This window comes from Cibotium barometz, chromosome 60 (genome assembly GCF_041138505.1).
Source record: "Cibotium barometz isolate CiBa-2024 chromosome 60, ASM4113850v1, whole genome shotgun sequence".
NCBI lineage: Eukaryota > Viridiplantae > Streptophyta > Polypodiopsida > Cyatheales > Cibotiaceae > Cibotium > Cibotium barometz.
In genome coordinates, this window is record NC_141105.1 from 23,615,606 (window position 1) to 23,639,994 (window position 24,389).

The window sequence follows — 24,389 nt, forward strand, 5'->3', positions numbered from 1 at the left end:
ACCTTTGAGTCTCTCACAAAATAGCAAGATCCAAACGCCATTGCTGCTACATCCATCGTTCTCCGAGTCTCCGACTACATCAGCCTCCTCAATGCCCCCTAAACTGAGCCAAATGCCATCGGCCTCTACATCCATTATAGGTGTTTCGGAATTTTTTCAGACCCTCTATTAACGTTTTGCTGGTTTCGACCTGTGGGTTTTTGTCTGTGCATATCGCTTGGTTTCGACCCCATAAGGGGATAATGTTTTTCGTGGGGTCAGTACTAAGCGATTCAAAGGCCTCCGGAATCGTGTTTGCTTTATATCGCTTGGTACCAACCCCATTGTCATAATGTTTTTCATGGGGTGAGTACCAAGCGTTTCAAAGCCCTCTGGAGTCCTATTTGTTTTATATCGCTTGGTGGCGATCCCTATCAGTACTAAGTGATTCAAAGGCCTCCGGAATCCTGTCTGCTTTATATCGCTTGGTACCAACCCTATTGTCATAATGTTTTTCGTGGGGTCAATACCAAGCATTTTGAAGCCCTCTAGAGTCCTGTTTGTTTTATATCGCTTGGTACCGACCCCACTGTGATAATGTTGGTTATGGGGTCAGTACCAAGTGATTCAAAGGCCTCCGGAATCCTTTCTGCTTTATATCGCTTGGTACCGACCCCATTGTCATAATGTTTTCCATGGGGTTAGTACCAAGTGATTCAAAGGCCTCCAGAATCTTGTATGCTTTATATCGCTGGTTGGTACTGACCCCACTGTGATAACGTTGGTCATGGGGTCAGTACCAAGTGATTCTAAGCCCTCTGGACTCTTGTTTGTTTCATATCGCTTGGTTCCAACCCCATTGTCATAATATTTTTCATGGGGTCAGTTACCAAGCGATTGAAGCCCTCTGGAGTCCGCCGGTTTGTTTTATATCGCTTGGTACCGACCCCACTGTGATAACGTTGGTCATGGGGTCAGTACTACCAAGTGATTCAAAGGCCTTCAGAAACCTGTCTACTTTATATTGCTTGGTATCAACCCTATTGTCATAATGTTTTTCGTGGGGTCAGTACCAAGCGTTTCAAAGCCCTTTGGAGCCCTGTTTGTTTTATATCGCTTGGTACTCACCCCACTGTGATAATGTTGGTCATGGGATTAGTACCAAGTGATTCAAAGGCCTCCAGAATTCTGTCTGCTTTATATCTCTTGGTACCGACCCCATTGTCATAATTTTTTCCATATGGGGTCAGTACCAAGCGATTCAAAGGCCTTCGGTCTGCTTTATATCGCTTGGTACCGACCCCACTGTGATAACGTTGGTCATGGGGTCAGTACCAAGCGATTCTAAGCCCTCTGGACTCTTGTTTGTTTCATATCGCTTGGTTCCGATCCCATTGTCATCATAATGTTTTTCTTGGGGTTAGTACCAAGCGATTTAAAGTCCTCTAGAGTCCTGTTTGTTTTATATCACTGGTTGGTACTGACCCCACTATGATAACGTTGGTCATGGGGTTAGTACCAAGCGATTCAAAGGCCTTTGGAATCATGTCTACTTTATATATAATGTTGTTTTCCATGGGGTCAATACCAAGCGATTCAAAGGCCTCTTGAATATATCGCTTGGTACCGACCCCACTGTGATAACGTTGGTCATGGGGTCAGTACCAAGTGATTATAAGCCCTCTGGACTCTTGTTTGTTTCATATCGCTTAGTTATGACCCCATTGTCATAATGTTTTTCATGGGGTCAGTACCAAGCGATACAATGTGCTCTCGAATCCTATTTGTGTTATATCGCTTCGTACTAACTTTTTTAAATGCATTTCTCATCACGCTTTGTTTATTTGTTTAGATGGCTCGTACCAAGGCAAATTCTCAGAGGGTTGAAAGACCTATCGAGTCACTGCATGCACAAGGCAGAACAAGGAGGTATCAAGCTCACAGGGCAGTTTTACAGGCGCTTCATCGCATTGAGCGACACATGTAGCCTACAATATCTAGGCTCCCTTTCCAGAGGATTGTGCGTGAAATTTGTGAGCAATGGAGTATTGGCATGCGGTGTCAAGCTTTTGCATTATTATGTCTTCAAGAAATCATTGGGGACTGGATCATCGAGTTTTTTGAAGATGGTTACTTTCTCACCTCTCATGCCCATAGGCTGACAATAATGCCGAGGGATTTTGATACCCTTCGTCGATTGTGGTATAGATACGACCAGATGCTTAGTCTTGTTTCTTTAAGAGATCCCTGAATGCGGCATATCTTATAGTTCCCCCTCCTCCATCCTCGTACAAGGCCATCTGAGAGCTCCCGTGCTCCTCACAATAGGGACACCCGTTCATAGAGTAGGTTAAGACTAGAACACCCCAATGATGACCCCAATGATGATGCCCCTCAAGCAGAACCTCACACACAACTAGAACCGGAGGCACAACCACAACTAGAGGACCAACCACAACTAGAGGCTACTGCAACACAGTCACAGCCCTCTGTTGAAGTTGAAATTGTTGTAGAAGAAGAAGAAGAAGTAGACCGGATAGAGAGGGAATTAAATCTAATTGAAGTAGTGAATATCCAAGAATTGAGAGTTTTGGAGGTTGCTACGCCGGTTAGAGCGGCATTTTCACTTCGGGGCCAAAGACTTGTTAGGCCTTTGGATGGATACGATTTACATGTTTTGAAGAATGACGCAATGGAAATCACAGATAACATTCTCAATATTTTACTATGGTATGTATAGTATATATAATGCATGATGTATATAGTATGATGCATGACTAAGCTGTAAGTACCAGTGGACTAATTCTTTGTTCTTTTCATTGTTGCCTTTAGGTATTGTATATTACTACTACCAGAAGAGGTCCAAAACTGTACATACACTGTGGATCCTCTCATTTCCGCGGCATTACAAAATGATAGCTCATCATTTTTTAGTATTATGTCCTGGTTTGAACCAGTGAACCTCGATTTGGCAAGACTTGTTTTCACGGCTTACCATGAGTCCCACGTTAAGTTTTAAATTGACATCAAATATTTGGTAATCTATATGTGTTTTCTTTTTAATAACACCTATGTCCTCTTTGTTTTTTTTCATCCGACACACTGGAGTTTGCTTTTGTACGACATTGTGCAAAACACTTGTTATTTTGCAAACTTCGTTCAACAATATCATGGCTGCATTAGAAAGTAAGTCCCTATTGACATTTCCCTCTTCCATAAGAATGTAGATTTATTTAATCAGGATAAGCTGATGCTTATTTTTTCGACCTCTCAGATGTGCTCAAAAATTTGTATATGCATTGGAACATCTCTTAATGGAGGCGAACCTTGTACAAAACATGGCATATCATAGGATAAGGGTCCCAGTCCCAGCCCGCCGGAGATGTCAATTGTGGATGGAGGACGGCCCTAAATGCCTACCTTTTAATAAAGAAATTTTTTAATATTCCTCATGTAAGTGATGTTTGTAACGTAGACTTGCATAATCTAACATAGCTATTATGTCCCTAACAAAGCTTTTCTTTATGTACAGGAAATAATTCTAAACAAATACGCCCCCTTAAATGTAAAATAGTTTAGGACCAAAGTTGTACAAAGAATTATTTTGGCTGTCCCCATGATCGTGCAGAAGAAGAGAACAGGAGGGCAAATGAATTTGTAGAGGAAGGTGCAGAGAGAGTACGTCAGCGAGACGAGGAAGCAGCAAAGACAATTCGAAGCACATATGGCTGTCCTAAATTGTGAGACCCCTTTGCCCCCTCCGCGCAGCGGATTCCCGGTTGCTAGCAGCAGAGCGGAAGTAGCTTCCTCTTGTGCGGGGCAGGGTTTCCCACTCGGGGCCTCGCCCTCGAATGTCTGGACACGAGACTAATCTGGTGGTCATTCCGAAACCGAAACCGGGAAAATTTCCCTTGCCCGAAAAATGAGGACGATTCCACCTTTTTTATTTTCTTAACGATTTTTCTAACGGGGTCAAGAGACTAACCTATCCTTAACCTGATTAAACCAGATAGAAGGAAAACTATCACTGACTTAGTTTTGAAGAAATCAATGCTTTTTCCTAACCGAAATCAGGCACAGCCGTTGATCTACTCATTTGAGAAATTCTTCAGGGTTTTATTTAACTACTCGAATTCTAAGCGTATTCCTATTATTTCAATTTAATTATTAAAACTCCACTGATTCTAGCCTAACCCCATCCGGCCCATGCCTCCACCCAACCACTGGAATCTGTAGAACCAGACAATTACTCACCCACCAATAATTGAATGCCTTTCTTAACTTTTACTTTCGAATACAGATATGCACACACTCCTCTTTAAAACTTTAACATATAAAATAATCCATTGACAAATAGTTATTGGTTACAGATATCATAACTCAAAATTTCCATCCAGTCCCTTGTTTCTAAAAAAACAGAATCACTATAAACTCTCCGTTGTGGGACCAACTGGTCAGCAAAACGAAATCCAATAAAACAGATTACAATAATCATTTCGTCCATCATACATATCTTCCACGACATATGCATGGGTGTCCTAGGCACTGCGAGCCCGTGCATCCCCTGGTCAGGATCCTCCTTAGGTGTCCTGGAACTTCACTCAGGGACCGCTTCGTCGGCCTTCGTCCATCATACCGGAAGCGCACCATTTTTCAGCCATACCGAGGCTGGTCAAGACTTGGGCAGCATGCTTTGCCGCGTGAGCTGTCCTTTGAACACTCCCCAACCGCCAGCTGTTGTAACCGAACTTCCCTTAGAAAAACATATACCAAATGCTCCCTCCAACATTCTGGCGTAAGACAGTCCTTTAAGAAAACACGGTTTCTATGCAAGTTTTCAGTTTGATTTTCTTTTGAATACAATGAGTATTTCTTGAATCAGTATCCCAAAACCTCTTGATCGGTATTCTGAATTTCATACTAGAATTCCTCGAATTCTGTACCCTTGATCCACAGATCAATTCGAAGGGTCTCAAACTTAGTCTCAGATTTGGCGAGGAGTTTTGAGTGTATTTTTCTAAACTGGTCACATCTTCTTTCCTCGAAACTGACGAAAGAGTTTGGTCTTGGTCATAGTCTGATTCACGGTTCGAGAACGGATAAGATTTTTCCTGAACTATCTTTCTCGAAAAGGTTTGATAATTTAGTTACTATTTTACTGAATTTCTTTCTTTGAATATTCACTTAATTGATTTCTAAATTAGTTATGAATTTCAATGAGGAATAAATTAATCATCTATCTGAATATTTCAATCTCGGTAGATTTCTTGAATTTTCTTTTTACAATCCGTGTGAATATAAAATGATAGAAATTGCTCTCTTAGAGTATTTAATTATTCATTTATCAAATACTAATAGGATTTAAACATAGAATTTAAGAGAATTCTAACTTTGATATAAAAATTCTTTATGCATCTATTTATGTTAAAATTACAGCAATGTGATGAGCTATGGTGGATCAAATGCTAGAATCAACATCATTAACAAAGTGATTAGATAATAATTAAGATGTAATTAGTGAGCAATTGATTAATACCTTAATGTAGGCATGGATAATCAAAAACCAACAAATTGTCATTAGGCAAATGCCTCAATTTATAGTGTTTACATCCAAGCATCAAATCCCACTGATTTCTCCTTGATTCACTCTACCTCTTTTGCTTGATTCTCTCCACCTCTCCCAGAATATCTCCACACCTCCCAGAATATCTCCACACTTCCTAAATCTTCTCATGCTACCCTTTATTCTCTCCCAGTAGATTCTTCTCACCTTTTCACAGGTTCTCTCACATTTACACATTCTCTTTTACAGCCTCTAACCAAGGGCTTGTTCCCGCACACACCTTATTCAGTTGTATATTTTAACACCTCCCCTTAAGTGAATACTCCTAGCACATCTGGACCCTATACCAAGTTTCCCTCTTACTTGATAGTCTGCGCGACCAGTGTCTAGCACACCTCCCCTCAAGTGAACTTAGCACACCTGGACCCTGTACCAAGTTTCTCTCTTACTTGATAGTCCGCGACGACTAGTGCCTCAAGTCCCTAAACCCATAGTCCTTGACACTCTCTCTCTCTCTATGTGTCCAAGGCTACTACAAGTGCCCGCGACCTTGACTAAAGTGCTCACACATACATCTACCACGTGGCCTACATCATCAGTGGCTCAGAGGTGGTTTTACTCTGTTGGGGCAGGTTACATTGGGTTGTGGGGTTTCTCTCTCTCTCTCTCTCTCTCTCTCTCTCTCTCTCTCTCTCTCTCAGAGATTTTCACATGGCTCCTCACTCTTTGGAGCCTCACATCTTCTCTTGTCTTCAGTCTTCTTGTCATGGCAGCTTCTCTTCACGCGTTCGTGTCTTCCTCTTCTTTTAGTCTTCTTGTGGCAGCTTCTCTTCTCGTGTCCATGTCTTCCTTCAATGCCTCCTTTAGCTTTTCTTCTTGGTGTGGATCTTCCTCTTGGAAAGAGATGTTCTTCTTCTTTCATGGGTGGCTGGGGCCATGAGCTTGTTCGTCAGTTCTTGCTCCATGTGAGCAACATGTTTAAACGTTTTGTTGACAGTTATTTTGCGTTTTTAATGTTTATCTTGTGCAATGCAAACCCAAATCTATGCGGGAGGTCTTACCTTTTGCCTTATTCTGGACAAGGGCAGTGTCTGATCCCATTTTTACACTGATGTAATGTGCCCAATACATAATGCATATAGCATTCATTCTTATGCACATTCCCAAATGCAACTCTGGCTGTGAATAATCTTGAATTTGAGTGAGATTTACAAGCATTAACCAAGGGTTAAATGCAAAATGATGATTTTACCACAATTTTATCAGCATAATTTTACAAGAAATTACATTAAATCAAGGGTAACCAATTTGTACGAAATGGTTGGAGTATCAAACCAACTCCGAATTGCAATCTGAAGTTATAGGGATCTGTATTAGATACTGGTTAATTTGAACCCTCAATTTTAATGATTAGCACTGATTAATCATTGATTAGCAAATTAATCCTCTGTTTTATGTGCAGAGTATGGGGGGAGCCCAGATTTGGGGCCTTAGACTTCAAATGAGCTCAAATCCTTTCAAGGCCATCAATAGCAATTAGTCTAGTAGAGGATTAAGCCAAGAAACACAAGATTTGACCAAACATTGAATGCTTAATCTCTGCTTTAGCAAAGTCACCTACAGATTTGATGAAGAGCTTGGATCTCACTCTGTAGACTTGATCAAATCAATTTCTGACTTCACCAGCTTGTAGAGCATGCTTGAAAACCCCCGGGGCTAAGAGGAATTAGGCTGATTCACCTTGAGTGAGTGTAGATCTGAGATCTCCTGCAGAAAAACGGCGCTTCTTAATCAGCAAAAATTGGCGACTTGCGCTGGCAGTTTGAGGTGTTTCTTACATGGGCTGGAGCATAGTTGAGTAAGCTATGTTGGGCTAGAAGCATTTGGGCTAATTTGTTGTGTGTAAGGAGATAGAGCTCCTCCACCAGCTGGGGGTACAGAGGGTTAGTTGAAAAAGAGGGAAAAATATTAATTTTCTACTAATCCTAATTAGTAAAGTGATTAGCAATATAGTGGGCTCACAAATTGATGGATTTTAGGCTTAGCTCTGATACCATGTTAAAATTACAGCAATGTGATGAGCTATGGTGGATCAAATGCTAGAATCAACATCATTAACAAAGTGATTAGATAATAATTAAGACGTAATTAGTGAGTAATTAATTAATAGATTAATGTAGGCATGGATAATAAAAAACCAGTAAATTCTCATTAGGCCAATGCCTCAATTTATAGTGTTTACATCCAAGCATCAAATCCCACTGATTTCTCCTTGATTCACTCCACCTCTTTTGCTTGATTCTCTCCACCTCTCCCAGAATATCTCCACACCTCCCAGAATATCTCCATTCTGAAAAGGGGATTGATTACAGGGGAAAAAACCGGACATCTTGAGGGATTGGGGAGGAATCTTACATCCTCTCCTACTTGAAAAACATGAGATGTCCTCATCTCGCAAACTGGGGGTAATCTCGCATTAGTTCGGCTTCGTTCTCCTAGGTGGCGTCTTCAAAAGGATAGAACTTCCATTTGAATAATAATTCTCTCAGAATTCTTTCTTGAGAACCTTCTCTCGAACATCAAGGATTTCTTCAGGTTGGAGTTCCATCTACCCTTGGGTTGAAGAAGTTAAGAGTTCATCACATTAAGCACATGACTCGGTACATACTTCTTAAGTAGGCTGACATGAAATACATTATGTAATTTGAGATGAGGAGGCAGAAGAAGTTCATAGGCTAAGTCACCTACTTTCTTTGTAATCAGATATGGCCTACAGTATCTGGAGGATAACTTCCTAAGAGATAGAGAACTTCTTTTGGGGCATACTCGAATGAAGACCATATCTGCTTCTTCGAATTTTTTGTATGACCTCCTCTTATCTGCATACTGCCTTTGTCTATCCTGGGTAGCTTTTATATTCTTGCGGATTGATTGCATCTACTGCTCCATGGCGTCAAGCACCTGTCTGGACATCTCGACCCTAATCAATGGGTCAGACCAAGTTAATGGTGTTAGGTAGTCTTGTCCATACAGAGCTATGAAAGGGCTCATCCTGATACATCGGTGATAAGAAGCATTGTAGGCAAATTCGACTAGGTGCAGATAGCTTAGCCACTTCTTGGGTCCCTACCACCACAGCATGACCAAAGTATATCTTCGATTACTTGGTTCACCCTTTCTGTTTGACCATCAGTCTCGGGGTGGTAAGCTGTGCTGATGAGATCCAAGAAAGTTCCTACTGCTTCAAAGAATGTAGTCCAGAATCTTGACGTGAATTTGGAATCTCGATCACTTACTATTCTCCTGGGTAGGCCATGAATCTTGACGGGAATTTGGAATCTCGATCACTTACTATTCTCCTGGGTAGGCCATGCAATCTGAAGATTTCCTTGAGGAACACTCTGACCATATCCACTGCAGTGTAGGTTTCTTTTACTGGAATCAGATGTGTGCAACTTTGGTTAGTCTGTCAACTACCACGAAGATGGAGTTGTAACCTGATTGCACTGAAGGTAGTCTAGTAATAAAATCCATACTGATACATTCCCACTTCATCTGGGGAATGTCTAATGGGTGTAACTTTTACTCTCTTGGCTTTGACTTTCTGACATATCAGGCATTGACGTACATGATTAAGTACATCCTTTTTTAGTCCAAGTCAAAAGAAGCTTTTCTTTACAGACATGTAGGTCTTGATGAAACCTGGATGTCCTACTATAAGGCTATCATGGGCTTCATTCAAAATTTGACCCTTAGTTTCCTCATCATTGGGAATGCATAGCGTGCTATTATAATACATATTTCCTTCATCCAGGCTGTACCCTTGAACTCGGTTCAACTCCTGATTGAGGAGTTTTGTGTAAGATTCCTCCCCCAGCCCCTCAAGATGTCCAATTTCTCCCCCTATAATCAATCCCCTTTTCAGAATAATAATAGATCTTGTTTCTATCTAATTTGGCCTAGAGAGAGAAAATGTTCTAGAGAGAGGTAATTCAGTTTCTAGATATCTTTGGATGGAAAAATATCCCTTCTTATTAAAATGATTTTTCCTAAAATAGAAATCCACTTTTCATGTGAGGTTCAAGTATATCACCAAGCGTTCGCTCTCCTCAAATACTCGCCACCCACCACCACTAAATGAAGAACAGCTGATGGCCAAGTTCATTCGGGGACTGAATGAACCTTTGAATATTTTGGTGAAGAACGCCAAGGCACTTTCCATGTGGCCAAAGCAGTGCGGATGGCGAAGGATTTCTCCAAGGCCTTTGATGTTGTCAAGGTCCCACCAAAGCCAGCACCATCACCTTTCAAAAGGTTTTTAGTTCCAGAAGGTGATTCCAACCTTCCACCGCCTAAGAGATATCAGGGTCAATCCCAGGATAGGGGAAGTTCCAGAATGGAAGAAATGTCATTTTTCTGAAACTCAATCCCCTGGAATTTAACTTCAGAAGTTCCACCCTTGAACAAGGGAGTGAAATGATATAACTGTCAAGGATTTGGACATCGCAGTATGGATTGCCCAACTCCTTTTGGATCAAGGTTTTCGGGGCAGGGAAATCAGGGATCAAGATTCCAGACTCCAGCCCCTTCCCTCCAGAGTAATCAGGTTTCTATCCGCCAAAATTAGGAAAATTCTAGAGGTAGACCCTCTAACCAACCTGCAGTTTCAATCCAAAGTAATGCAAGACCTTTGCCTCAGAATAGGGGAAGTCAAAGAGAGTTGTTCCCAAATCGGCCGTCCACTTCCAAGGCACCTGCGAGATGAGGACATCTCGTTTTTTGTAAGTGGAATAGGATGTAAGATTCCTCCCCCAGCCCCTCAAGATGCCCAATTTCTCCCCCTATTATCAATCCCCTTTTCCAAATAATAACAGAACTTGTTTCTATCTGTTTTGGCCTAGAGAGAGAAAATATTCTAGAGAGAGATAATTCAGTTTCTAGATATCTTTGGATGGAAAAATATCCCTTCTTATTAAAATAATTTCCCCTAAAATAGAAATTTAAAAAGAACTTTCCAGTGTACAATTGGAATAAATTAAAAATAGGTAAAAAGGACCTTAGCCTAGGGGTCCAGATTTTTTGAAAATTTTAGATTAAGGTTCTGAGGGGCCAATTAGATTAATCCAAATGTAGGGAGGAGATAAATTGAAGAAATAAAGAAAATCCCCCCAAAAATGAGTAAATACTCACATAAGATTATTAGTTGACTACGGACAAGGTGATTAGTTAAAAAAGAAGAGATAGTTACAGGAAATGATGCATTTTTGACACCTCGGTGTGGGGGAATTCCCCTCATGAAGGAGGCGCCTATTTCACATGTGTGGTGGAGTTTTAAACTCTCAAATAATGAGATATTTCATCTCTCCTCTCTTCTGTTTTAACTCTCAAATAATGAGATATTTCATCTCTCCTCTCTCCTGTTTTAACTAGAACCAAAAAGTAAGCTAAACTGACCTAAAAATGGTCAAAAAGTGAATTGATCTGGAAAATTCTAGAATCAGTTTGCTTGGTTAGAGGCTCCCTTTTTCCTATAAATAGAAGCCTCCCCCTTTGTAAAAGCTTAATAGTGTTTTATGCACTGTTACTCTACTTCTTCTCCAGAGCCAAAAACATTGAATTCATTGATAATTCACTTGTTTTTGACTATTTCCTCTACAAAGAATTGGTGGCCACTCTTGATCTAAGCAAGAGTAGAACCCTCAATCCCTCAAGCCAAAGGATAGCTTATAAAACTCCATGTAAGTTAGAAATTCTACTTTTTTCTAATTCTATTCTATAGTTTTATGATTTCTTGCTTCTTTTAAATTGAAATTGGATGTTATGCCTTGATGGAAAGGCTTCCCCCTTCTCTTCATTGAATTCAGCCCTTCTTTATCCAAGATGTGTAATCAAATAAATAGAGTTAAATTTTTGGTATTGTTTTCTCTTTAAAAAAATGGGAATTGATTAAATTAGAGTGTTAAATTCATTTTGGGGTAAATTCTAAGTAGATTTAGAGTGTAAAAATCGAGAAATGGTCAGCCATACAAAGGAGGTTATGGCAAAATTTTCTTAAATTTTGTGGAAATAAGTTTTATCTTTATGTTATTCAAAAAGAGTAATCACCTCCGTTTGTGTATTCTAAAAGTGTTATTTTCATTCTATGCATAGAAAGATGCATATTGGAAATATTTTTATTATAAAAGCGTTATTTTCATTAGAATTAATTTCTATGCATAGAAAGATGCATATTGGACATATTTTTATTATAAAAGTGTTACTTTCACCAATGTTGATTTTTATGCATAAAGTGATGCATAAAAGAATTTTTTTATTATAAAAGTGTTACTTTCACCAATATTGATTTTTATGCATAAAGTGATGCATAAAAGAATTTATTTATTATAAAAGTGTTTCTTTCACCAATATTGATTTTTATGCATAAAGTGATGCATAAAAGAATTTTTATTATTATAAAAGTATTACTTTCATCAAAATTGATTTTATGCATAGAAAGATGAATAAAGGAATTTATTTTTATTTCAAAAGAGTTATTCTCATTAATTTTGATTTTATGCATAGAAAGATGCATAAAGGAATTTATTTTTATTTCAAAAGAGTTATTCTCATTAATTTTGATTTTATGCATAGAAAGATGCATAAAGGATTTATTTTTATTTCGAAAGTGTTATTTTCCTTAAAAACTAAATTTATGTAGAAATAGATGTATAAAAGGATTTTTATAAAAGTGTTATTCCCAGTGAAAAGTCAATATTAGGTAATTTGGAAAAAATCTCACATTTTAGGAATCAATTACTCCATATAGTTTTGGACATATCTTAAACATACTAACTCTAAATTTGTCGGAGATCATAGATTTAGATTCTACTCTTCAAGATCTTTCCGATGATATGTCACATGAGGGGGTTTTGACAAACTTTTGGACAAGTTCACCATGCTCCCATTTTTCAAATGGGAATGGGATTTTTCCCAAATTATCTAATATGGTGTTTGAAGTTGATTTTTATAAAAGAATGAATGGATGGATAGATGTGATGTGAATCAGATAAATGTGAATGAATGGATGGATAGGTGTGATGTGAATCAGATAAATGTGAATGAATGGATGGATAGATGTGAAGTGAATAGAAGTGATGAGATGTCATGTGAATCAGGATGTAAATGAATGATATGGGATGGATGTGGATGTATGTGAAAGGATGGATGTAGATGTAGGTATGAAAGGATAGATGTGGATGTGTATGTGATAAGTATGGATGTGGATGTATGTGGATGTATGTGGAAGAATATATGTGGATGTGAATGTGATGAATATGAACGAGAATAGAGGCGATGAGATGTGATGTAAATTGGATAGATATGAATGATAAGGGATGTGAATGAATGATATGGGATGTGAATGAATGTGATGGCATGTGAGTGAGGATGTGAATGAATGATAAGAGATGTGAATGAATGTGATAGCCTATGAATCGGGATGGGAATAAATGTGATAGCATGTGAATCGGGATGAGAATGAATGGTATGGGATGTGAATGGATGTGATGTCATGTGAATCGAGATATGAATGAATGATATGGGATGTGAATGGATGTGATGGGATGTGAATCGGGATAGATGTGAATGAATGTGATGTGGTCTGAATGAGATGTGTTGTGAATGAATGTGATGTGGTCTGAATGAGATGTGATGTGAATGAATGTGATGTGGTCTGAATGAGATGTGATGTGAGTGAATGTGATGTGGTCTGAATGAGATGTGATGTGAGTGAATGTGATGTGGTCTGAATGAGATGTGATGTGAGTGAATGTGATGTGGTCTGAATGGTGATAATTGGGTCTTTAGATGGAAATACTGCAATTATATGGAATCCTTGACTTGCTTGAGGCCTAGACATGATGGTATTTACCTTATAGTTCCAAGGACCGTGACTACTCGTATATACCAAGGGTATAACTGCAGCTCTTTACTGGTAGTATATACGAGTGAATCTAAGATCTTAAAATTATAAGCTAAAATGCTATCCGGATGATGAATTCGAATGTGGTTGGTATGATTTTAAAATTCTGATTGAGAACTGATGAGTTGAATTGGATTCTGATTGAAAAATGATGATTCCTGAATTTTTGGACTGAGCAAAACCACAATGAGGATGAATGGGACTAGTCCCTATGTTGATGTTCGTAACTGGAATGACGATAATGACTTCAGCAAATCACTATGAGATTAGTGGATTGCGCTGACAGATTGCTACTGTTAACTCGACCCAGTGGATCAAGTTAAGGGATGGCAAATTAAAAATCTATAAAATTGAGATTCCCTTGATGGAGTACTAATCAGATGGAAATTTCGGTCTAATAGACCATTATTGTGTTAAAAATATGAATGATATGTTCTAAATGAATTGTTATCTGATAATGCCAGTATCTTTATCCCACGATTTTGTGAGGAGCCAACCTATCTAAAGAACCCCAGAATCAAATGAATCCAAAATCGTATTTGAATCATAAATAAAGGGACTTAACAAGATTTTTCGTATTGATAGGAACATGGATCGAGGTTGTCGTGGTAGAAATAATTTTTCGTGTTGATAGGAACATGGATCAAGGTTGTCGTGGTAGAAATGGATCGAGGTGGTCGTGGTAGAAATGATAACCCCCATTTCGATGAGGAAGAGCTCAACCTGGATGTTCGTAAAACTCTTCATAGCTCGTAGCCTGGACCTTTCAAGGGTGAAGGGAAAAACTTGGGAGAGGCTGTAGAGAAGTGGATCGAAGCAATGGAAGAATACTTTGATGTCACCCGGTACAATGAGAAGAGCAAAATGGCTCTTGCAAGGCTGAGGATAGTAGAAACAGCCAGAGTGGCATGGAGAAACCACTGCGAGACAAACCGCCTGGGATCGGAATACCCAGACATGGAATGATCTCAAAATTTACCTAAAGACGAGGTTCTGTCCTCCTGGCTTTTTGGAAACAAAGATGAACGAATTCTTAGAGAGCTAACCCAGGGGAGCAGAACTATTGAGGTATATCACCAAGTGTTCGCTCTCCTCCTCAAATACTCACCACCACTGAATGAAGAGCAGCAGGTTCATTCGGGGAGGACGGAACGAACCTTTGAATATTTTGGTGAAGAACGCCAAGCCCATTTCCATGGCCGAAGCAGTGCAGATGGCGAAGGATTTCTCCAAGGCCTTTGATGTCAAGGTCCCACCAAAGCCAGCACCATCACCTTTCAAAAGGTTTTTAGTTCTAGAAGGTGATTCCAACCTTCCACCGCCTAAGAGATATCAGGGTCAATCCTAGGATAGGGTAAGTTCCAGAATGGAAGAAATGTCCTTTTTCCGAAACTCAATCCCCTGGAATTTAACTTTAGAAGTTCCACCCTTGAACAAGGGAGTGAAATGCTATAACTGTCAAGGATTTGGACATCGCAGTATGGATTGCCCAACTCCTTTTGGATCAAGGTTTTTGGGGCAGGGAAATCAGGGATCAAGATTCCAGACTCCAGCCCCTTCCCTCCAGAGTAATCAGGTTTCTATCCGCCAAAATAAGGGTAATTCCAGAGGTAGACTCTCTAACCAACCTGCACTTTCAATCCAAAGTAATGCAAGACCTCTGCCTCAGAATAGGGGAAGTCAAAGAGAGTTGTTCCTAAATCGGATGTCCACTTCCAAGGCAGTAACACTGGAAGTGATTGAAGAAGAAGAAGATGATGAAAGAGATCATACTCCACCTGTGAGATGAGGACATCTCGCGTTTTTTAAGTGGGGTAGGATCTAAGATTCCTCCCCGAGCCCCTCAAGATGTCCAATTTCTCCCCCTATTATCAATCCCCTTTTTAGAATAATAATAGATCTTGTTTCTATCTGTTTTGGCCTAGAGAGAGAAAATATTCTAGAGAGAGGTAATTCAGTTTCTAGATATATTTGGATGGAGAAATATTCCTTCTTATTAAAATGATTTTCCCTGAAACAGAAATTTAAAAAGAACTTTCCAGTGTATAATTGGAATAAATTGAAAATAGGTAAAAAGGACCTTAGCCTAAGGGTCGAGATTTTCTGAAAATTTTAGATTAAGGTTCTGAGGGGCCAATTAGATTAATCCAAATGTAGGGAGGAGATAAATTGAAGAAATAAAGAAAATTCTCCCAAAAGTGAGTAAATACTCACATAAGATGAAGAGTTGACTAAGGACAAGGTTATTAGTTAAAAAAGAAGAGATATTTAGAGGAAATGATGCATTTTTGACACCTCAGTGTGGGGGAATTCCCCTCATGAAGGAGGCACCTATTTCACATGTGTGGTAGAGTTTTAAACTCTCAAATAATGAGATATTTCATCTCTCCTCTCTCCTATTTCAACTAGAACCAAAAAGTAAGCTAAGCTGACCTAAAAATGGTCAAAAAGTGACCAAACTGATCTGGAAAATTCTAGAATCAATTTGCTTGGTTAGAGGCTCACTTTTTCCTATAAATAGAAGCCTCCCCCTTTGTAAAAGCTTAATAGTGTTTTATGCACTGTTACTCAACTCCTCCTCCCCAGAGCCAAAAACATTGAATTCATTGATAATTCACTTGTTTTTGACTATTTCCTCTACAAAGAATTGGTGGCCACTCTTGATCCAAGCAAGAGTAGAACCCTCAATCCCTCAAGCCAAAGAATAGCTCACAAAACTCCATGTAAGTTAGAAATTCTACTTTTTTCTAATTCTATACTATGGTTTTATGATTTCTTGCTTCTTTTAAATTGAAATTGGATGTTATGCCTTGATGGAAAGGCTTCCCCCTTCTCTTCATTGAATTCAGCCCTTCTTTATCCAAGACGTGTAATCAAATAAATAGAGTTAAATTTTTGGTATTATTTTCTCTTTAAAAAAATGGGAATTGATTAAATTAGAGTGCTAAGTTCATTTTGGGATAAATTTCAAGTAGATTTAGAGTGTAAAAATTGAGAAATGGTCAGCCACACAAAGGAGGTTATGGCAAAATTTTCTTAAATTTTGTGAAAATAAGTTTTATCTTTATCTTATTCAAAAAGAGTAATCACCTCCATTTGTGTATTCTAAAGGTGTTATTTTCATTCTATGCATAGAAAGATGCATATTGGAAATATTTTTATTATAAAAGCGTTATTTTCATTAGAATTAATTTCTATGCATAGAAAGATGCATATTGGACATATTTTTATTATAAAAGTGTTACTTTCACCAATATTGTGATGCATAAAAGAATTTTTTATTATAAAAGTGTTACTTTCACCAATATTGATTTTTATGCATAAAGTGATGCATAAAAGAATTTTTTAATTATAAAAGTGTTACTTTCACCAATATTGATTTTTATGCATAAAGTGATGCATAAAAGAATTTTTTTATGCATAGAAAGATGCATAAAGGAATTTATTTTTATTTCAAAAGAGTTATTCTCATTAATTTTAATTTTATGCATAGAAAGACGCATAAAGGAATTTATTTTTATTTCAAAAGAGTTATTCTCATTAATTTTGATTTTATGCATAGAAAGATGCATAAAGGAATTTATTTTTATTTCAAAAGAGTTATTCTCATTAATTTTGATTTTATGCATAGAAAGATGCATAAAGGAATTTATTTTTATTTCAAAAGAGTTATTCTTATTAATTTTGATTTTATGCATAGAAAGATGCATAAAGGATTTATTTTTATTTTGAAAGTGTTATTTTTCTTAAAAAAGTATTGGGTTCCTCGGGACTGCATCACATTTATGGTGGCTATTGCATGCATCCAATTTTCACTGAAATTTGGAGGTAGTGATGCATACATTTCCACTTACTCTTCCTCTTTTAAAAATTCCACTATATGGATGTGATTCGCTTGGTTGTGACTGAATCATTACCAAACAGTTGCCCTTCCATGGGGTGTGCCTTCCATGTTCGCAGATCTATCTTTAGGATTTGTGAGTCCCTTCGAACATACACATGATCTAATGCCCAATTGTGCACCAACTTAGATTCCCTCATGAAGGGTCTCCCCAAGATTATGTCATATGAGTCTGGTTAGCACATATAATCCATTACCACGAATGTATGATGGTAGCGGAACATAAAGAGTTTAAGTCACACATTCTCCAAAAGCTCCATGGGTCTTGAAGATATTCCGTCTGCCATTTTAACGATAAGATCCGCTCTTTTTAGATCGGATTTTCCCCAATTTTTCCAACATCTAGATATCATGCATTTTGTGATCTCGGACTCCTCTCTAGAAGTGGGGTAATAACTGATCATCAATTAGCCTCTCTCGTAGTTTACATCTTGAATTCAAGTGCTTTATCCAGGATATATAGTCTCACATAGACTCATTTTCTTTCTGCTTGATATTATGCAGTTGTGCCACAGGACTCCATCTATCACCACTTAGGGCAAAGCTTGGCACAAACACATTCTTGAGCCAAGTGAAATTGATCTTATCTTCTTGCTTGAGGGTTTGAAATCATTGATGAGAGTTTCCTTCTAGGGTTAGTGAGAAGGCATGAATCATGGTTACATCACTTACTAGCCTGCAGGTTTTGCATATGGAGTCAAAGATGTGCACATGTTGGATCGAGTCCCCATCCCCTAAGAATTTTTGTATGAGCTTTGAAATGATGTGTGAATTCATTTGGGATGGTCTGGATTCTAGAGCAATGCCTAGTTCCTTGACCATTCCTCGGCCCATTTTCAGCCATATTCAACATATTTGTCCTTGTGGCCGCATTAAGATCTACGTTTGGATCTGCCCTTGGTCTTTGAGGCACCACCCCCCCTACCTAGACCTCGTCCTCTTTCGACATTGGTTCATCCAGGCATTTCTGGTCTAGGGTAGGTCCGACCACCTCATTTTGGCTTGGTTCATTATTAGTAGCCTCTGTCCATCTTTGTAGGATTTTTAAAAAAGTGTTATTCCCACTGAAGTTGATTTTTATAAAAGAATGAATGGATGGATAGATGTGATGTGAATCAGATAAATCTGAATGAATGGATGGATAGATGTGAAGTGAATAGAAGTGATGAGATGCCATGTGAATCAGGATGTAAATGAATGATATGGGATGGATGTGGATGTATGTGAAAGGATGGATGTGGATGTATGTGAAAGGATAGATGTGGATGTGTATGTATGTGATAAGTATGGATGTGGATGTATGTGATAAGTATGGATGTGGATGTATGTGGAAGAATATATGTGGATGTGAATAAGATGAATATGGACGAGAATAGAGGCGATGAGATGTGATGTAAATTGGATAGATATGAATGATAAGGGATGTGAAAGAATGATATGGGATGTGAATGAATGTGATGGCATGTGAGTCAGGATGTGAATGAATGTGATAGCCTGTGAATCAGGATGTGAATGAATAATAAGGGATGTGAATGAATGTGATGGCATGTGAATCGGGATGTGAATGAATGATAAGGGATGTGAATGAATGTGATGGCATGTGAATCAGGATGAGAATGAATGGTATGGGATGTGAATGGATGTGATGTTATGTGAATTGGGATATGAATGAATGATATGGGATGTGAATGGATGTGATGGGATGTGAATCGGGATAGATGTGAATGAATGTGATGTGGTCTGAATGAGATGTGTTGTGAATGAATGTGATGTGAGTGAATGTGATGTGGTCTGAATAAGATGTGATGTGAGTGAATGTGATGTGGTCTGAATAAGATGTGATGTGAGTGAATGTGATGTGGTCTGAATGAGATGTGACGAGAGTGAATGTGATGTGATATGAATGAGATGTGATGTGGTCTGAATGGATGAGATGTGATGAGATGTGGATATGGGTAAATGCGAGTGGATGAGATCTGATGAGGATAATTGAGGAAAGAAGTGATGAGATGAAAAATGATGTGATTGGATGAGAATGGAAATTTATATGAAATAAATGTGGATTAAGTAATGTTGATTAATGTGGAAAGACGAGAGTTCGTTATAGAAATTGTAAGATCCCCGTCCCCACCGCGCAACGGATTATGGGTGCTAGCAACGGAAGTAGCACTTCTTACGCGGGGCAGGGTCCTACACTCGGGGCCTCGCCCACGGATATCCGGACAAGAGACTAATCCATCGGTTTTTCCAAAACCGAACCCAGAAAAACTTCCTTTGCCCGGAAAGCACGGGCGATTCCACCAGGATAACTTTTCCCTAATGTAGTCAAAAGCCTTAACTAACTGACCTATCTAACCGAACTCATAAGTCCCATAGTCAGATCAGGCAAAAAGACTGTACTTGGATTATAGAGACCAACGCTTTTTTCCTCATTGAGAGGCACAGCCGTTGATTCTTTTCCATAGAACAATTTTTGTCCGGGATTTACTTCATTTATCGAACTAAATAGAAATTGAGTCTCGATTTACAGATCCATCAGTCCAGCCTAACCCCATCTAGTCCCATGGGTTAGCCAACCGCCCAACCACTATAGTGATGGGATCCAATTAGGAATTTGGTTAGGTTTTGTCCCGGGTACCAAGGAAAAGAGTTCCCAGGCCCCCTAGCCAGATTTTCAAGCAAATTTAACTCCAGTCACACCACTTACACACCCAATATGAAATTGCCTTTTTCTTAGATTCAAATGTATTTAATTCAGTCATTTAATGAAATCATAGTGTTACTGATCATAAACTTCCAAGTATCCGGTTGAATCTTAATTTCCAGTCATTCCTTCATCGGAGTATCTATGGCATCATTGGCAACCAGAACGCTCACCACCTGTTCACTCAGGGGCCTTTTCGATAGTTCCTAGCTCATAGTACCCGGCAGATAATCACTTATAAAAATCAAGATGGAATCCTCGTTGAAGATCAACAAGATCAACCACCAACAGATCCATATAAGAGAGCTATGGACTCATCAGTTGAGAACCAACAAGGTCAATCAACCAGATCCATACTCGGTTTCAAAAAACAACTCTTACTCCTTGTTCCAATATCTTCCACGACGCACGTGTGGATATCTTCGGTGACCCAGAGCCCGAGCACTGTATGGTCAGCACCCTCTAGGATCCTTCGCAAGTCACCTAGCGCTTCACTCATAGGCTCCTTCCTTGGTCCCTCATCCACCGTACCGGAAGCTCACCATTTAAATTGAACTGAGGCTGGTCAAGACCGGCTGACCTTGCTACCCGAGACGTCCTCCATTGACTCTCCGTCTTAGCAGTTGCAACTTTATCAGTTAGGTCTCCACGACCTTAATCACAAGACGGTCAAAATGCTTCCCCAGCATTCTTGACATAAAACAGTCATTTACAAACATTTCACAAATACAGTTTCTATATTGAACTCTCGTCTTTCCACGTTATCCCTCATCAGTCCACATTACTTATTCCACATTCCATTCATATGTGTACTCATTCTCATCCAATCACATCATTTTTCATCTCATCACCTCAGGTTCATTCACATCACATATCATATATTCACATCCCAATTCACATGACATCACATCTCATCCATTCACTCATATCGATGACACATCATTTCACATACACATTCGCATTCATTATTCTACATACACATCCACATTCGCACATCCACATCATACATCCAATTCCACATCCGCATTCATACATACACATCCATATCCACATCCATACATCCACATCCACATTCATACATTCGTATCCACATCCACATCCATACATCCATTTTCACATCCACATCCACAGGCATACATCCATTTCCACATCCACATCCACATTCCATATCTACATCTATACATCCACATCCATACATCCATATCCACATTCCACATTCATACATCCACATCCACATTCACATTCATACATCCATTTTCACATTCTCATTCATACATCCACATCCACATACATACATCCACATCCACATCCACATCCACATCCACATCCATACATCCACATCTACATCCATACATCCATTTTCACATCCACATTCATACATCCACATCCACATACATACATCCACATCCGCATTTACATCCATACATCCACATCCACCTCTACGTCCATACATCCATTTCCACATCCACATTCATACATCCACATCCACATACATACATCCACATCCACATCTACATCCATACATCCATTTTCACATCCACATTCATACATCCACATCCATACATCCACATTCACATACATACATCCACATCCGCATCTACATCCATACATCCACATCCACATCTACATCCATACATCCATTTCCACATCCATATTCACATCTACATCCATACTTATCACATACTTATACATCTTTCCTTTCACATACATCCTTCACATACATACATCCACATCTGCATCTACATCCATACATCCACATCCACATCTACATCCATACATCCATTTTCATATCCACATTTACATCTACATCCATACTTATCACATTCACATACATCTTTCCTTTCACATACATACATCTACATCCATTCTTTCACATACATATATCTACATCCATTCTTTCACATACATATATCTCCATCCATTCTTCGTTCATTTTCATAGACTATCTGATTCATTTCACATCCTCATATCTATTTATAGAATTTAAGAGAATTCTTATTTTTGATATAAGATTTCTTTACGCATCTATTTATGCATAAATTCCATTTTAAGGAGAATAACACTTTCAAAAATCTTTTAAGCATCTTTCTATGCATAAATTCATTTTGAATGAGAATGACACTTTTGAATTAAAATTCAATCTTTTATGCATCTTCTCATGCATAAAATCAAAATTGATGAAAATAACTCTTTTGAATTAAAAATAAAATTCTTTATGCATCTTTCTATGCATAAAATCAAAATTGATGAGAATAACACTTTTGGGTTAAAGTGAATTCTTTATGCATCTTTCCATGCATAATTCCAATTTAGTAAAGGAATTACACTTTTAGAATAAAAGAATTTCTCTTATGCATCTAATTTATGCATAAAATCCATTTATGATGAAAATTTCACTTTTAATATAAAAAAATCTTTTATGCATATGTTTATGCAAACAAATCATTTATTGATGAAAATCACTCTTTTTTTAATAAGAATTTCTTTTATGCATCTAATTTATGCATAAAATCATTTATGATGAAAATCACTCTTTTAATATATAAAAATATCTTTTATGCATATGTTTATGCATACAAATCATTTATGATAAAAATCACTCTTTTAATATAAAAGAATTTCTTTTATGCATCTAATTTATGCATAAAATCATTTATGATGAAAATCACACTTTTAATATAAAAAAATATCTTTTATGCATATGTTTATGCATACAAATCATTTATGATGAAAATCACTCTTTTAATATAAAAGAATTTCTTTTATGCATCCATTTATGCATAAAAATCAATAATGATAAAAGCGACACTTTTATAATAAAAAATAAATTTCTTTTATGCATCCTCTTATGCATAAAAATCAATAATGATAAAAGTAACACTTTTATAATAAAAATAAATTTCTTTTATGCATCCTCTTATGCATAAAAATCAATAATGATAAAAGTAATACTTTTATAATAAAAATAAAATTCTTTTATGCAAATAATCAAAATGCATCTTCTATGCAGGAAAATGACACTTTAGAATATAGAAACCATAAGGATTACTCTTTTAGAATAATAAAAGATAATACTTATTTTTAAAATTTTAAAATTTTTTACCATAACCTCCTTTGTATGGCTGTCCATTTTTTAATTTTTACTCTTTAAAATTAATTAGAAGTTCAAGAGTATTTAAATCATTCTAATGTAATTTTTACTTATTTAAGAAAAACATTATGAAAAACTTGATTCTATCCATTAATCATTCATCTAGGATAACGAATGGTTGGATTTACTAAAGAAGAGAGGGGAATGCCTTTTTTCAATGAGGCATACCATCATAATCATTTTAGAGAAGACAAAAATCATAAAAACCATTAAAATTAAGCATAAATGGAAATTTATGTATTTCCTTACTACCATTCATCAATTAACTTTAATAGCGTTAAAAACCCATTCCAATTAAGCTTCTCAAGCTTGAGAGGGGTTGAGAAGAGAGAAACATTGAGAAATTATGGAAAAAGATCAAAATTCACACTTTACCTTACAAATTGATTGATTCTTTGATCACGGTAGAGGCTCCCAACCAATCAATTGGTTTGGTGTGTTGATGGAGCCACCAATGGAGATTGAAGAAGGAGGGAAGCTCCAATTTCTTCAATTTGGAGAGAATTTTAGAGAATAGTAAAAATTATCATTATTTCAGCATAATTCTGGCATAGTATAATTCTCCTATTTTTTAACAAAGGACTCAGGTTCTATTTATAGGAGAGGGAGGCTCTAACCAAGACCAACTGATCTCTAGAATTTTCTAGATTCAGTTTGGTTGAATTTGGACTAGATTTGGACCTAGTTTGGTTCCTTTTTGATTCGGTTTTGATTCGGTTTGATCCAAGAGAGAGGAGAGATAAAAATATCACATTGTTTTTGAGTTTAAAACTCATTCAAGCATGTGAAGTAGGCCCCTCCTTGAAGGGACTCCCCTTCCTTACACATGTGTCAAAATGGAATCATTATACCCAAAATATCTCATTTTTTTAGTAATACTCATAGTTTTTTACTAATAACCCTTGTACATAGTCAACTCTTCATCTTATGTGAGCATTTACTCATTTTTGGGTATTTTTCTTTTACAAATTGGATTTATCTCCTACCCACACATGGATTGATCTTATTGGCCCATAGGAACCTTAATTTCAAATTTCAAAAAAAATCTTGACCCTCAGGATAAGGCCTCTTGAACAGATTATACTTGATTTCTAATGCATCTTTTGAAAATCTTTTTAAACTTTTATTTTG